At 42.9% G+C, this 16337-nt stretch overlaps 1 long non-coding RNA gene across 3 annotated transcripts; it reads right to left on the bottom strand.

The window, feature by feature from the left end:
• Positions 1-2889: 2889 nt before the first annotated feature.
• Positions 2890-15219, bottom strand: LOC110310661 (uncharacterized). Of its 3 annotated transcripts, XR_002379860.3 has the most exons (5): positions 15094-15219; positions 11716-11877; positions 10962-11068; positions 3638-3730; positions 2890-3333 (listed from the first exon to the last, which is right to left on the bottom strand). It is a non-coding gene; the product is annotated as an uncharacterized LOC110310661 (long non-coding RNA). The 3 variants fall into 3 exon arrangements; XR_015045507.1 differs by having other exon boundaries at positions 2890-3730; XR_015045508.1 differs by lacking the exon at positions 10962-11068 and having other exon boundaries at positions 2890-3730.
• Between the last annotated feature and the right edge of the window lie 1118 nt (positions 15220-16337).

Raw genomic sequence — 16337 nt, 5'->3', positions numbered from 1 at the left:
GGAGCCATGGAGTGGATCGTTACCAACTTGGATTCTTGGGATCAAACACAGATATTCAAAGGAGACTTCCTGGCTAAACACCTTACAAAAATAGATTTACAAAAAACAAGGAAACAACAACAACAACAACAATGGAAACGCAAGTACTGAGAGTCCCTCTGTGTTATCCCAACAGCGTCTAGCAGTAGCTATGAAGGCACAGGTAGGAGGCATGGTCTACGAGATAATCTCTTCAAAGGTGGGGATATTCACATACACGTAACAATGATATCATTGGGCAGAGTCTAAACCCAACACTCTTTTGTGTTCCATGTTATTTTACACACAGTCTGGAGATGGTTCTACATGATAGTTTTAAGGAATTGGCTTTTTTGGGTGTGATTGATCACATGAGGTCAGGTGAGGAATTTTCTACTTGTATCCAAAGAAGGGGAAAACCAGCTTGATGTTTTTAGATTAGGGATGCTCGGCCTGTATCCCTCCCTCTTTGGGGGAAGAGGCCAATGAGGAACTGGGAGTTCTGGTTTCCAGGAGCTACTATCCCATCTCCACCTATACCTGAAAGTAGAGAGAAGCTGGAAAAGGAAGCCCTGGAGTCCATTCCCAGGGCTTTGGCACCTGCCTCTGCTAGAGCTCAGAAAAGCAAGTAGGGCGTGATTAGTGCTACAGCCTGCTGAGCTAAAATTTCTCGCCCAAGGAACTTTCTAAATCAGCTCCCTGGTTTTCACCTTAGTGCAGAATGTTCATCTTCCTTGCAGGGGTGGGGGGGGGGGGGGAGAAACAAATGGAAATGCCTCTTCAAAATCTGCCGTCCGTGATCCAGGAAGTCTTTACTGACGCCCGTTTCCACCTTGGATCCAAACCTTGATGTCCTGGAGATGTTATTACTTCCTACCTCAGATCTTCACCCACCCAGAGCAACTCACATCTGACAAGAGCTTTCTTTGTGGTCCTTGCCAAAGAATCTAAGGGTCCGTTTGAAGCATTTTTTTTTTATCCTAAGAAAATTTATTTCCACATGCACACGGGATGAAAAGTATGTGAAGCCCATCCAAAACAAAGGTGCTCGAGACTGTTTGAAGTTCCAGTGTTGTTCTTTCCTCTCTTAAGCCACATGTTGTAGAAGAAAAGGAGAGAGGGCTTCCAAGGCAAGCTGTCTCTCTGAGTAAGTTAATCCTTCTAGGAGTCCTTGTGACAAAAGCCAAAGACCCTGCTGCTGATTTTGAAGTCACAAAACAAGTTAAACATCCAAACTATTTCTGCTGTCTCTAAAATACTAAAACGCGAGACGGTCTGTGATATTTGTTGACGTTTGTTATGCTTCTGATGAACAATTAGCCTACAAGAAGATTAACAGGAAATTCCATTCATGAGATAAGCAGCTGTTCCTGCAATCCTTCAGCCACATCATGAGACCCAAAAGCTTCTTTATACAGCTTCTGTTTGTTGAATAGTCAGCATTCCGACATGTCCCAAAGGAAATGCGTTTAAAATAACTTTTTATAGCTAATTTTGACTCACAGTTTTGGCAAGAGAAAATAGCTTTTAAGGTTAATTTTTACTCTGATTGTAGTTTGTCATTTATGAATATTTATCAGCGACTTTAATTACCACATGAATTACAAATACCAGTCTTCAACCAATGACCCACCCCAGTAATTACCAAACTGATTTGCAATCCTAGGTTGGCCTCGAGAGCCCATATTCCTTAGTATTGAATAATGCATTATTACTTTATTCTTCCAAGAAAGTTCAAGAATACACTCTCCTACAAAAATATGTCTTCTCTTTTTGAGCTAGCAAAGCATGTAACGTAACACTTAGATTATAGCTCCTAACTTACTGGGGCCAAAGCTTCAAATAACTAAAAAGAAAAAGAACATAGCTAAGACAGACTGAAAGAGGAGCAATAAAGGATTTGCATAACATTTTATCAGCTCATAGGTTTCAAAGACCATAAACTACTTAGCTATGAAAGCAAACATCTACCTTCAAGAATAATTTCCAACAAACCACATAGGAAGTGGTGTCTCTTTACATGTTGTCTCAAGAGTTCGGAGAATCTTGTCATCGGAGGTAACTTTTCTCACTTGTCACCTAGGATTCCACTGGGCAACAATTGTTGCTCCTCATTTACGCACACTCATGGCTTTACGAAAGCTCCTCTTAACAAGTGACTCTTTTGTGTTTACGATATGAATTCCATACAATATTTGAGTAAAGAATTAGTGAATATTGAATATGTTGTTGCCAACATAGTTTGTATTGAATTTCCTACAGAGCACAACACGAATAAAAAAGCAAACTCTTCCATATGAAATGCTGAATCCTAATCTCTCTCTCTCTCTCTCTCTCTCTCTCACACACACACACACACACACACACACACACACAGAGAGAGAGAGAGAGAGAGAGAGAGAGAGAGAGAGAGAGAGAGAGAGAGAGAGAGAACATCTAGTCAGGTGAAATGCATTGCAGTAACATGAAAAAAGTGGCAGCTTTGTGAACGTGTAGGACATGAAGTTTTTCATGAAAGGGGAAGGGCTCCATGGAAGACTCACTTACAACCCATCACTCATGAGTGCTTCTGCAACCTCCTTCCTATGTACCTTCCTAATCCTAGAGCTCGCTGCCCTCAACCCCCACACCCCCATTATTGGGAACCCCACCTGCCTCTATCTAGCCTGCCAGCTTCTGCCTCTGAGACTCCAGTAAACTCAACCCTTCTTGGATCCTGTGTCCTTATCTCTCAAATACTTCTGAGCAGGCATTTCCTGAATGATGTTTATTTATAAATTATCCATGTATACCCTCTAATTTCAAGGCCAGTATCAAAACCCAGCAAAGTTAACATCTTTCCTATTTTCATTTTAAATCAAAGAACACACATGCACTTGATTTTCTCTTTTATTTCCTCGATTCATTTGGGGGTACAAGTCTACTTTGCAACTTGGGAGATCCCCATTCAAAACAGCCGCTACATTAACATTTATGAAATAATAAGAGATCATAACTAAGATCCCGTCTGCTCTCCAGCAATTGTGGTTTTTAGTTTTTACTCTGAAGTAATAACAGTGCCACTCCAGATTTCTGCTTTTGCCCACAGGCCCTCAGACCTGGCTACAGAGATAAACATATATACACAGAGATTAAACAGATGCATGGCTGCAGAGAGACCTTACTCAGTAAAATGCTTGCAGCTCAAACATGAGGACCCACATTCAATACCCAGAACACACAGAAGCTGGGCATCGGCACAGAAACAGTCCGGTCCCTGGCTCCTGGGTCAGCCATCCTCTTCTTGATGTGTTCCATGTTACTGAGAGTCCCTGCCTCAAAAATGCAAGGTGAGCGCTCAGTTATTATGGGTGTCTGCATAAGCAAGAGACAGATTCTCCTGCAGCCATGCAAAAAAGCAGCATGGTGCGGTAGGGGTGGGGGTGGGGGTGGGAGGTGGGGGAAAGGGTAGGAGAAGGGCAGATCTCTGAAGCTCATTAGTCAGCCAAACAGGATTGACGAACTCTGGGTCAGTGAGATGCGGTGTTGAAATATAAGGTCGAGAAGGGCAATTAAGGAAGGTACAGAAGCCAACTTCTGGCCTCCATGTGCCTGTGCACATATGTGCATCCATACTTACCTGCACACAAACATATGCACACACCGCACACACATACACAGACCAGTGAATAAAGTGCTTCTTTGCCTTGAACTCGAGCTGGATCACCAGAACCTAGGTTTAAAAAAAAAGAAAAAAAAGAAAGAAAAAAAAGGCAAGAAGGCTTCTGGGTAATTGGCAATTATTTTTGGTCCTGGGTAAGTTGCACATGCTCCCAGTGACTGGCCCCACACCCACAAGCCTTTGGGAAGTACTAATTGGAGTCAGTGATTTATGAAGAAGGAGGGGGAGGGGGGAGGAGGAGGAGGGGGGAAGGGAGTGGAGAGGAAGACATGAATTTGGGAAGGGGAAGTCCTGTCATCTGACAGATGGGAAATGGGTAGCTCTTAACCGGCCCCAGCTGGAGAGGTCTACGACTCATAAATCCAAACAGATCCCACCTGCACCCCAACATATGCCGTGGCACTTCATTTCCATGGTTCAGTCCCTGCTGCTCATCTGCGGCCACCTCCCCATCAGTGGCACCAGCAGGCTCTGCTCTCTGCACCGCCCCTCACAAGTATGCTCCTTCGTCCTCTCCCTCATGCCCACACGCACCAGCCACCCCCTTCCCACCCCACCACAGAGAAGACTCTTCAGTCTACCTTTTCCCTCTGCTGCTAACTACCCAGGCTCCCAGCATTCCTTGCTTCAGTAATTACATCTGTTTCCTCTGCCCACCTCCATGTTCGCCTATAGGAGTGATAACCTGGCTATCCTCATGAGAACGTTCATCCTACATGATTACTCCCAATCAATGATGGTTATTTTACACCATCAAACCTGCTCCTGCTTTTGTAAGCATCAGAAAGGTCTATAACTCTGTCCTAGCTGGGTTTTGTGTGTCAACTTGACACAAGTTGGAACTATCAGAGAGAAAGGAGCCTCCCTTGAGGAAATGCCTCCATGAGATCCAGCTGTAAGGCATTTTCTCAATTAGTGATCAAGGGTGGGAGGGTCCATGGTGGGTGGTGCCATCCCTGGGCTGGAAGTCCTGGGTTCTATAAGGAAGCAAGCTGAGCAAGCCAGGGAAAGCAAGCCAGTAAGCACCACCCATCCATGGCCTCTGCATCAGCTCCTGCCTTCAAGTTCCTGCCCTGTGTGAGTTCCAGTACAGACTGCCTTTGGTGATGAACAGCAATGTGGAAGTGTAAGCTGAATAAACCCTTTCCTCCCCAACTTGCTTCTTGGTCATGATGTTTTGTGCAGGAATACAAACCCTGACTAAAACAAACTCCAAAATATGATTATCTGTCTTGAATTATTAACACATATTAATCTCTCCTTTATCTTTTGAGACCCAGGTTAAAAGTCACTTCCTTCTGTGTCCCAAACCCTTACAAAGTCACAGCCTCCCTAAATTTTCAAAGGATTCATGCAAATCTCTCTTATGCAGATGTTAGCTTTCTGTTTGTTTGTTTGCTTGCCAACCCAGTTAAGGAAACTCACTATTATTCCCACCAGTTCCCAGAAATGGATTTATGTTTGGGTAAAGGGTGGAGCGTGGTAGCAGCCAACAAGATAGAATTCCTTTAGTTCATGAAAGGCTTCTGGGTAATTGGCAGTTATTTTTGGTCACTGGTAGGTAGTTAGATGGATGGAGCGAAGGAAGAAGAGGAGAGCAGAGAAGTCAAGAAAGGGAAAGGGGTCACAAATGGTTCTCATAATAGTGAGGAAGTCAAATAGAATGGGTGAGAACATCCACGTAATGTCCTAAAGAATGGGGGAGTCCATTACTTTATTACTGACTTATTTATTCTGTATGTTGTAGGCATGTTTGTGAGTGCCGGTACATCGTGGAGGACAGAGGGCAGCTCCTAAGAGGAGCTCCTCTCCTCTACCTTGTGAGCTCAAATCTCCAGGCCTGTGCACAAGAAGCTCTATGCCCGAGACACTTCTCTGTTTCTGTCTCTCAATTTTGGATTAATTTCTCTATACCTCTGTGACATAACCTTCCTGGTCATCAGACGACTAGCAAAATCCCAGCTGATTCATGTGTGCACGTGTGGGTTCTGCATGAGTTCCCATGCCTGAGTTCAGCCCAGGAGGCCAGAAGAGGGCTTTGGATCCTAAGAAACTGAAATTATAGATGGTTGTGGGAGACCACATAGGTACTAGAAACAGAACCTGGGTCATCTGCAAGTACAGGAAGCGTCCTTAACTTGAGCCATTGCTCAAGCCCCTTATGCACAGTGTATTTTATTAGAAGGAACAAAATAATCAGAGTTATCATGTAACTTTGGGATGAATCCAAGGAAAGAATAAAGGAACAGCTGCAAGACAGAGTGGAGAACAAAAGTTCAGCAGACGCTGGAGGACCAAAGTCAAAGTTACTAGTCAGGACAGGTATGCGCAGGAAATTTGACAATAGCATTGACCTTCTGTGGTCTCGAGGCCGGGAGATTTGAGTAGATCTAATCTAGCTCTCAGACAAGGGTGGGAATACCCTGTTGACGTTGGGCTTACTCCGTACGTGACTCCACTGTATCTGGATCTTCTCCCGGTTGACATACTAAGGGACAAATGATTCAAGGACAGAAGCAAAGTGGTTGTTTTAAAAGGAGTAACAAATATTAACACATTACTTGAGGGAAACCAGGAAAGGGGATAACATTTGAAATGCAAATAAAGAAAATATCTAATAAAAATGTTTAATTAAAAAAACACATTACTTGGTAAGTTTTAACTATTTAATGAACACTAAGAATTTAGGTAACCACGATTGGAATGTGCTGGTTTGAATGAGATGGCCCTCGTAAGCTCATACATTTGAGTGCTTGGTCCGCAGTTAGTGGAACTATTTGGGAAGGACTAGGAGGTCTGGCCATCTTGGAGAAGGTGGTCACTAGAGGTGGGCTTTAAGCTTTCTAAAGCCCATGGCAGGCCCAGTCTCTCTCTCTCTCTCTCTCTCTCTCTCTCTCTTTCTCTCTCTCTCTCTCTCTCTCCCTCTCCCCAGCAATTTTGGGTCAGATGTGATTTCTCAGCTACTTCTCCATCACCATGCCTACCTGCCTGCTGCCACATATCCATCCCATCATGATGATAATGGACTAGCCCTCTATAAGCAAGCCCCCAGTTAAATGCTTTCTTTTAAAAGCTACCCTGATCATGATGTTTCCTCACAACAATAGAACAACAAGACAGGTAAGCTAATATTCTGCAACTGTTGATCAAAACTATTATCCAACAGCACACATGATTCTTATATTTGTTATATGGTAACATTAATTTATTTATTTTTAGTGTTTTCATGTGAGTAAAATAGTCCTTGTGCTTTTGTGGTATTTGGTTGAGTATCAATACCTCTGCCTTTACTTATTTCGTTATTCATTTTCTATTATATATTTTATTATTTAAAACAAATTTTAAATTTAAATATATTTCATCATATTCTTCTCCTCCCCCAAGTCCTTCTAGATCCTCTCACTGTCACTATCCACCCAACCTTATGTTCTTTTTCAAAGCAAAACAAAATGAAAAAACTAATACAAGAGATTCCTCAATCCAAGAAAACAAAGTAGCACCCAAAACAAAAACAAAACAAAACAAAAAAACCAAAACACCAAACTGTAACCAAATAAAAGCATGCAAAAAACAAACTTGTGGATTCCATTATGTTGATCAACTACTTCTGAACATAAGGCCTGTCTTGGAGTCATTAATATACCCAGTGTCCTTGTTCCATTGGCAAAAACTAACTTTCCCTCTCCCAGCAGATATAAATGACAGGTCAATTGTTAACCTTTACCCTCATGGCTAGGTTTCCATTCAGTCATTAAAAAATATCTATATGCAATAAGATAAAACAACTACTATTAAACCAAAGTCAGATAAGACCAATCAACTGAAGGAAAGGACCCAAGAGAAGGCACAAGAATCAGAAACCCACTGGTTCCCACACTCAGGATTACCATTAAAACACTACACTGGAAGCCACTCTATAAATGTAGAGGGCCTGGTGCAGGCCCACGCAGACCCTGTGCCTGCTGCATCAGTCTCTGGAAGGTCATACAAGCATCCATCATATTGATTTAGAGAGCCTTGTTTTCTTGGTGTCCTCCATCCCCTATGGCTCTTACACTTCTCTCCCATGGGGAGCCCTGAACTCTTTTCCCTGATGAGAAAGATTTGATGGTGACATCCCACTTAGGGCTGAGTGTTCCAAGTTCTAGTATCTCTGTATGTCTGACTGTGGATCTCTCTATTTGCCCCAATCTGCTGCAGAGCTATTGTTATTAACAATCCACACTGAATTGAGTCAGTGCTGTAGTTTGGATATTGAGTGCCCCCAACAGCCCATTTAAAGGAGTTTAAAATTCCTGCAAAGCCCTCTAAGGGTTTCTTAAGTCACTGGGAGTTCAACTATAAGGGGGACTGTGAACTTTGGTTCCATTCTACATCTTTGCTTCCTGGCTCAGGATGTGCTAATAGCATTCCCATAATTATATGGGATTATATGCTACTTCATCAATGGACCAGACAAGTCATAGACAGGAGCCTCCAAAACACTAAGAGAAAACACATCTTCTCTCTTCATAGAATGATTATCTCAAGTATTCTATTACAGTGCTGAAAGCTAGCACTTCCAGATGATCTGAAGGTTAGGCCCAAGTACCAACTAGGGGTTAATACACACACACACACACAACTAGGGGTTAATACATACACACATACACAACTAGGGTTAATACACACACACATACACACACATATAAACACACACACAACTAGAGGTTAATACACACATATATACAACTAGGAGTTAATACACACACACAACTAGGGGTTAATACGTATACACATAAACAACTAGGGGTTAATATACACACACAACTAGGGGTTGATACACACACACAACTAGGGGTTAATACATACACATACACACACATATACACACATACACAACTAGAGGTTAATACACACATACACACACATACATACATACATACACACATACATACACAACTAGGGGTTAATACACACATACACACACATACATAAATACACACATACATACACAACTAGGGATTAATATACACACACACACAACTAGGGGTTAATACACACATACACATACATACACAACTAGGGGTTAATACACACACACAACTAGGGGTTAATACACACATACACATACATACACACATATATATATACACACACACATATATAACTAGGGGTTAATACACACATAAACACACACTTGCAAGCACTGAAAAAGAGACACGTAACCACGTGTGATTGTATGCTGTTATGGACTAAATTGGGTGTCTCTACAATTGAGATGTTAAAAAATTTTTAAACCCCCAGAATCCCTGATTAACTATATTTGGAGATCAGGGCTTTTAAAGAAAAAATTTAATCCAATACAGCCTCGGGCAGGACATTAATCTGCTATAACTGGTGTTCTCACCACAGGAGAATGCTAAGAAAGAGGTGAGAGCCCATGTAAGGATACAGAAGGAGACAGGAATCTAAAGTACAGAGGGCAGGCTCAGAGGAGACCAATCTTACGGACACATTTGATCGTGGTTTGCAGCATTCACAACTATAAGAAGATAAATTTTCATTTTAAGCCCCCCCCCACCACCACCATCACCAATATGTCATATTCAGCTATAGCAAATCTAGAAAACTAACTCAGAGACCACATTCCCCAAACTAAGAATTAAGGAGTGGGGCCTCACACATGTAAATGATTCATGGACCTGGGGACTAAAATGCATTTGATTAGAACCCCAGCCACTGAGGCTCACCCCATTGCGACTACAAAGTCTTACTTTCAAACAGAACTTTGCCTGGTCTTAGGAAACTGCTTCCACTTTGTAACCTCTAAGCAAAAAAAAAAAAAAAACAAAAACAAAACAAAAAAAACAAACAAAAAAAAACTGTCCAATACTGCGGCTGGAAGTCTACCAGCCCCAGCTTGGAAACTAAAGCTAGACCAACTGCATCCTCTTCAGGTCACTTAGAAAAACAAATGGATGCCAGGGCCAAAAGAATGGGAATGGGTGGGTAGGGAAGTGGGGGGCGCTATGGGGGACTTTTGGGATAGCATTGGAAATGTAACTGAGGAAAATATGTAATAAAAATATTAAAAATTTAAAAAAAAAAGAAAAACAAATGGAATGGAATGTTAGGAGACAGAGAAACTGGACTTTCTCAGCCTTAACATTTAAGTGTGGTCTAAATTATTGTAACGTCACACGGTTCTAATTTTAGGAAAAAGGGGCAAGCTGAGAATCCTGCATACCTCTATGAAGACAAGGCGTTCATGAGAAATTCACAGGCTCTGAGGCCAAGGAGCTACAGAATTAGAAGAGACCAGGAGTGGAGAAAAAAAAGATTCTTTTAAAAAAAAAAAAAACTAAATAATATTCAAGATGTAAATCTGAGAAGGAATTGCACGTTGGCCCTGCTTGTTGATACAGTGCAAATTGGACACAATACCTGTTTTCTCTCTCTCTCTCTCTCTCTCTCTCTCTCTCTCTCTCTCTCTCTCTCTCTCTTTCTCTGTCTCTCTCAAAGCAAGAATTGAAAAAAAAATCAAAGCTCTCGTTTATTAATTGCACTCCAAAAAAGTGTGTGTGTGTGTGTGTGTGTGTGTGTGTGTGTGTGTGTGTGTGTGTGTGTGTGTTTAGAAGTCTGCTGGGGATCTAGAGGAAAAAAAAAAAAACGTTAACTCCCGAGAGACCCTCAGGAAATGCAAGCCAGGTGTGAATTCCTTTGTTTCTCACCAGAAGACTTCAGGCCCCTCCACAGTTACTCTGTCATTCTGGTCTCACCACAGGTTAGGGAAGTACAGCTAAATAAGAAGGAGACTCAAACTGAGTGTTCTGAACCAAATACAAACATTCAATCAACTCTGGGGCTAAGATGGCAAAGGAGAAGCAAACATAAAATTGCCCAATTCACAAAGGCAACGAAGAAATAAGCATAGCTGGAGAAAATTAAATTATACCCGGTTCTTAAAACAAATGAAGTCGGGAGGGGGGCGGTGTCTTATGCTAAATCTTTGAAAACTGTTACCCCCAAAGCAGGTGTACCTAACCTCACTCTTCCAAAGCAATCACTAAATAAAAGGATGAAATGTTCGGTTAGAAACCTCCCCAGGTCAGAGGGAAGAAACTAGCAAGAGCTAGTGCTGGCCAGATGAAGTGAAGTGGAATGTCTCCCTGAAGGAGACCCACCAGGACTGAGGGAATTCTTGGAGGTTATCTTTACAAACAAACGGGGCTTCCCGACACACATAAAAACAGAAATCTCTTAAAAGGGAAAGCAGTTAAAAAAAAAAAAAAAAACTCACTGAGATGGGCTGGGTCCTAGACACAAACTGCACAGGAACCAGATTTTAAGTCCTCAGCCTTCTGCAGATTAAAACGGCAGGCCCAGGAGATGAGAAAGAGCCGAGCCCTGCAAGAGACAGTTTCAGAGCAGGACTGCAGGCTGCAGGGGTCTCTCCTGAGCTGAGTGGCTTCTGGCAGGTTACCTCACACTGCCTCTGTGCTCTCCTCTGTGATTTTATCCTACCCAAGCTTGGGACAAAATCACATAATTTAAGACCAGTCTATAGAAAAATGCCAGGCCCTTGGCAAGTGCCCCTGCTGGGTCCGGCACGGCTGCGTAACCCATAGGTAAACTTCACTTCCTTTTCTCCTGCTGGCCAGGGAGGAGTGGAGGAGCCATCGTGGGCCAGGTGCCAGATAAAATACTGGTGATTTAAGCTCCAAAGATACAACCCAAGAACTGACGAAGCTCTGACACAGTGATATAGGGGAAGAAACCAAACAGCAACACTGACTCCCTTCGCTGTGCACCGCTGCAAAGACCTCTGGGAGATTGGCTCTAGAAATTCCCACTGCTAGCAGCTGTCAGCAGTTACATGAAGGCATGGGGGAGCCTCGACTCTACTTACCAAGCCTGACCTGTGCTTCGGATATTCCTGTGTAAGTGGTGGGCTGTTTCTTACCTCTTCCTGCTCACACGCTATCTGCCAACTCCCAATCCCAGCCAACGCCTTCTGTCCCATATATTCATTCCACTTAATCCCAGGACATTACCTGAATTTGTTTCTTAAGCCGCTGTATCATACTCAAACATCTGAGTTCGTTTGCCCTTGTCCTCACGTCATCCCACCTGAGTGAGCACAGCTTTCCAGCCTCACAAATTCCGATCGTTACATCCTTAGACCTTACCGGCCTTTGCCTGATCCCCCATGATCCCTGACAGGAAAGAGAAGAGAACTAGTTTAAAAGCAGGATCAGGGGGTTTAATTACACTGATTATGTGTGCCATTTGGCAACAAAGTCCCTGAATTTGTGCAGTCTATAACTCAAATGCTCAGGAGCTCTGCTCCGTGATAGGTAGAGAATACCATGAGTTTTTACAGAGTACGTCTCTAGTACACCAAGGACAGTCAACTCTCTTTAACAAGATCAGGATTAACTGTACAACGCAAGGAGTCGTTGACCTGGGAATACTGAAAGTCCCAGGACCACAGCCTTTGTGGCTAGCACACAACCAGTGAGTTAAGTTGTGGTAAAAGATGAAGCCAGAGGGACAGTTGTCCCAAACCAGATAGGACCTTACAAGCCAGTCCAGAGGGTCCCATCTGATCCCTTATAGCACTTGGAGGTTTTTAAGAATTTTAAAGGTAGGCAGAGGATGGAAACACCCATGACTACAGCCATAGTTCAGTTTGTTTGTTTGTTTTTTGTTTTTTAACAGCTTAGAGATGAGATAAAGGAGCTCAATATAGCACGATAAACCAATGGGGAGATTAATTCTATAACCCTGGGAAGAGATGAGGATAGCTTAGAAAACCGGTCAGTATCTTAATCACTGTTCTATTGCTGTAAAGAGACACCATGACCAAGGTCATCTTTCTCATAAAAGAATGCACTTAACCAGGGGTGGCACACAGCCAGTACAGTCTCCAAGCAGCAGGGTTCTACAGCGGGTCCTTTGAGAGGTCACTGGGTCACGGTGGCTCGGACCTTATGAACAGATTAACCTATTTGTGAATTCACTCCTTAATAGGTTATTGAGCCACCTAAAGACTTTAGGAGATGGAACCTAGTTGGAGGAAGTGTATCATCTGGGGTGTGGCTTTGAGGGTTCTACTTTGTACACCACCACCACCTCTGCTTTCTGGCCTCCACGAGTTGATTAGCTTTCTTCTGAAACACTCCATTGCTGTAGTGAACTGCCTCACATATGTATGTATACATTTAAGTCAAGTGTTTGCCACACTAGTGCAGAGATGGCTAATTCAGAGTTATGAAGAGACTAACATGCTAAAGTGAAGCGGGCACAAATGCTGATGGCTCTGAGATGAAGCGTCAGAGACTATGTGTGTATTGTCTACATGGATGTCCAGTTGGCCTTAAAGGTCACAGATGTCAACCTAGAGACAGAGATCATGAACCAAGTCCTCAAGGCTTTCTGCTAGGTGAGTAATCAGAAGTCCGGCAGACAGCAGAAATCCTTTAATGGGTAGCAGGATAAGATCACACAAGTGGGCAACATGACTCAAAACCAAGAGGATTTTTCTCACAGGAGAAATGGAGCTGTATCCAGACACAAAGAAGAGATGGAAGGCGATCTTGATTCCCCTCCTGGGTTCGGGTAGGAAAAAGAGCAGCCTTCACTTGAATGGATCTAAACAGAAAAGCCGAGTCCTTGTCTGAGGCCTACAGAGCTGTGGAAGGTTAATGAAAAAGTCCCCACAATGAAAAGGACAGGAGGTTTCCAATAAGCCAAGAAGAAGGACATAGAGAAAGGTATGAACTAGGGAGGAACACCCCAGACATGGTATAGTTTGAGCAAATCTGGGTGAAAATCCCCGAGTGACATCAAAGGAGAAAGACAGGCTCCCAGTGAGACAGGAAACTCAGGGCCCTGCTTGCTGGGTATGTGTAACCTAGACCTGGAGAGGAGCTGGTGACTTGGTTCTAGACCTCAACTCTGCCTCAGATATCAGCTGCCTCAGAGGCAAGGACACCTTTATCCTTTTTTTGTCTCAACATTTTGTTTTGTTTTGTTTTGTTTTGTTTTGTTTTGTTTTGTTTTGTTTTGTTTTGTTTTGTTTTGTTTTGTTTGAGACAGGGTCTCTCTGTCTGTTCCATGCTATCCTGGAATTTGTTCTGTAGATTAGACTGGCCTCGAACTCAGAGATCTGCCTGCCTCTGTCTCCTGAGAGTTGGGATTAAAGACGTGCATCACTATCTGGCTATAGATATAAAGGTTTCTGCTTTATATCATATGATATATAAAACACTTTAAAACCTATGTGTAATATACAAATGTGTAGAAATATTCAAGTTAAGAAGCCAATAATAGTTATATTCATATTCTGATGTTATTGTACTTTTTAAAAATATCTTAGGCCCCTGTTTTCATTCATAACTTCTATTTTCTAGCAAAGTAGACATCATTGGCAACCAGCAGGATGACCTTTAAAAAATGACTATTATCTGTCTGGGGTTGTTTTCAAAGAGGAATCTGCTCGGCAGCAACTTCTAATCTGGATTCAGCCTATGCTCTCTGCAGCATGTGAGGTTAATGTAGAACATTTTGAACTAATAATCACCAGCTCAGATGGAGGAAGGAGTCTCGGGAGGATGATCATAGAGTCCCCTCCAGGAGCAAAACCTTCCTGCTAAGCAGACTCACACCCTCCAGTGCCTGCCCCTTCAGAAGGTCACAGGGAACCTCTGCGCTTCGACTCCCATGTCATCCCGGGATGTCCACATCCTGAGACTGGCGTACACTGAGATGTACATACCAGGCTAAATCAGCTCTGCCCCAGCCTCGAGGGTTCCTCTGTTCTCAGCTCTGTGAGGCTTCTGTGAGGACTGGGTCCCAGTTCCAAGTCTCCCTCTCTTATTCCTTCCTTTCCAAATTACCAGACCCCCAAATACTAAGTGCTGTGATTTGAATGTGTACCACAAATTTACATGTTAGACATAGTCCCCCAAATATATTGATGGTATTTGGAAGAAGGATATTTAAAATGTGAGGCCCAGGTGATGATGCTAGAGGCTTTGCAGGGAGAAGCACAGGTTGCTGAGATTGTTGTCTCCACACATGATACCTACCCTATCCCAGCTCCTGAAGCAGTGGAAGGCTTTTATTCATCAGACACTGAGCAGATGCCAGCACCAGTCTGTTGGCCCTCCCTACATTCATAAATTCAACTATTTATGCATTTACCTAGTCGTAAGTATTTTATTAGAGTGACATAAAATGGACTGAGACATTAATAAAAAAATTTAATCTCCTTCACAAGGGTATGAAGGGCCACTGAATGAATGGAGCCCGATTCATCCAATGTCATAGTTTATAGGATGCAGAATGAACACCATCTGCTAGGTGCTGAAGGACAGGGAACTAGCTTGCCTACTCATGCGGAGTTGGAACTCCCAGTGACAACTTACCCAAAATCTCACATGGCTGGTTGGCTTTATCTCCTGCCGCTCCTGCAACCCATCCTTCTAGCCGGAGTCATGGCGATTCTGCTGTTCCCCTCTACATTCTGCCCATACAACTCTAAGGGTCCTGCCTTGTGCCCATGCCCCGCCCCATGCCCATCCATTAGCTGTTGGCATCTTTATTGATTGATCAAAAACCAATTGGTTACAAGGACCTTCAGCATTTGGACACACACACAGTTTCCCGATTGAATCAAAGCACGAGAAGCAGTCTCCAACAAGAGCTACTGTAATGATTAACATACCTGGAAGTCAATCATTAAATAAAACTAGATAACAATGACCTCAAACTGGTTCAAAGTTAACCCCTACGTCATTTTAGCAGATGCCTCACAAATTACAGTGTTACATCATCCCAGCAAATGCCTATCTGCAACCTTACCGTACACACCGCATCCACAGATAGAGAACACAGAGAAGTAAATTGCCTGTCCTAAGTTATACAGGCTTGCTCTTACATTTATTTTTATTCCATATATAATATCCTACAGTGACTATATTAGTACGGAGCATTTTATATTGGACTAGGAGTCACATGCAACCTAGAGATGATTTAAGGTGTATGAGAGGATGTGTATAGGTGAGAGGCACACACTGTACCATTTTATAGAAGAAAATGTGAGTGTGCAGATTTTGGTTCTCCCAGGAACTCCTGAAAATAGAGAAGCACTGAATCCAGGAGGAGTGTCCTTAAATTATCATTTACACCCTTAAATATAAGATATTTAACTCACTTCTGTTGTGACTGATAGACTCAAAGGGAGCTGGATTCACTACAGGGAAGTCGTGTACCATCACATCCAGGACCGAAACCCATGCTTTTCCCACAGGAGGCCCTCAGTAAATACTTCCCAATTGAGCTGCATTCTTCCTGCGTGGGTGTGCAGCGGTGGGTGAGTTCACGTGCATTTATGTGTTCTGTGGCTAGCTACCTAGAGTAAGCCAAACTAGAGAAAATGCTGACAGATTACAGAGAAGCACTGGACTGGTAGATCTTGTTCTTCTTGCAAAAAAAAAAAAAAAAAAGGAAATCCTCTTTCGGCCTTGGGTCCCAAGGGCCCAGAGGAAACTCTGAAAATCCTCTCAACACAAATCACTGTATGAGAAGCTCTGACCCCTGCTTTTTTTAGGTCAGCAATCTGCTTTTTCAAAAGTCTATTGCCTTGGGACTGGAGAGATGGCTCAGCACC

This window comes from Mus caroli, unplaced genomic scaffold, assembly GCF_978045245.1.
Source record: "Mus caroli unplaced genomic scaffold, Mus_caroli_1 scaffold_16, whole genome shotgun sequence".
Lineage (NCBI taxonomy): Eukaryota > Metazoa > Chordata > Mammalia > Rodentia > Muridae > Mus > Mus caroli.
This window is presented reverse-complemented; position numbering and strand designations above follow the sequence as displayed.